We start from the raw sequence: 1,327 nt of genomic DNA on the forward strand, positions 1-1,327 counted from the left end.
CAGCGCAGCAGGAACACCATTCCCGCATGGGAAGGAGGCTCTGGATGTGCCCAGGGCTGTCCCTAAACTGGGGGCAACTGCAGACAGGACTCTTGTGACCTCTAAGAATGCAGCAGGACCCTCTGTATCCCCTCCATCAGAGGAGGATGCGGGAAAGGTCTCACCTCCTGGTACTGCCCTTTAGTGGTTCAGCCAGGCAGGGCTCCCTCATGCTCAGCACATCTCTCCAGCTGCCTCAGCACCACTGTACGGGTGTCTCTGAGGCCACACTCACATCTGGACACTTTAACATGAGCCAAAAGTCAGTCCTGAGGTTGGGGGCGAGTTACCTCTTACCTGTCCTGCTCTTGCTGCCTTCCAACCACATCAACCCCTCCATATCCCACCACCTGGCTACGTGTTCCACAAAGGACATGCCCAGATCCACAGCTACTCCCTTGTTACTCCCTCTCTTCCAGGTCTGGTAAGGTCACAGTGCCATGGTAACCTATAGGTATAGACAGATTTGCTTATGCTTTCCCCCCAAAACTGCACCGCCAGGCCAGGTCCTGCTGCAGAACAAGGCAGTTCTTGCAATCAAAGAGAATGTGGCCTTTTTGTCCTTGGTCTCATTTCCTGCAAGGCACCCAGGGAGAGCTCAGCTCCAAAGGCTGGGAATGTCGTGCCAATTCAGTCAGGGCCAAGGGTTTCACTGACCCCTGTGCCTATTAAAAATGCATAATGCCCACTTACATCAGAAGGGGGGGGTTCGATCAGACCAAGCTCTTCTCCAGCATGTCCCAGGCTACCTGCGTTGAGGAGATGGATAGGAAGGAATTGTCCCTTGAGACCTCTGGCAGGAGATAAGAAAGGGCGTATTCAGTGACTGTTTCAGGGCTGGGTGAGAGAACAAGGGAGAAGAGACATAAAGATGCTCTTACCACAGACCCTGAGCACATCCGGACTCAGGGAGGAGGGAAAGGGGATGTGCTCCTCCCGAGCGGTGGAAACACGACGGCTGAGCCCCTCATCAGTGTCTCTGGAGGCTCACAAAGGTGAAAGGCATTGGGGAAAGTATGAAAGAGGCTCTGGAGGGACACAGACAGGCAGAGAGAGGCATTGCTGTGTCCTCCCCGGCTGCACATCACAGCCTGACTCACCCAGAGCAGCAGAACAATGCAGCAGAGCCGCTGCGCTGACATTTCCCTCCCAACCTTCGCCTACCGGCTTCTTTGCAGTGCTGGCTATGGAGTGTGCCCCATGCCCCTGAGCCAGAGTCTGGGAGACAGGGATGGAGGAGAGGCTCAGGCAACGCTCCCGAAGGATCTCGGGATCAAGGGGGGAAGGG

The sequence above is a fragment of the Nestor notabilis genome, unplaced genomic scaffold, assembly GCF_000696875.1.
Source record: "Nestor notabilis isolate BGI_N333 unplaced genomic scaffold, ASM69687v1 scaffold1588, whole genome shotgun sequence".
NCBI lineage: Eukaryota > Metazoa > Chordata > Aves > Psittaciformes > Psittacidae > Nestor > Nestor notabilis.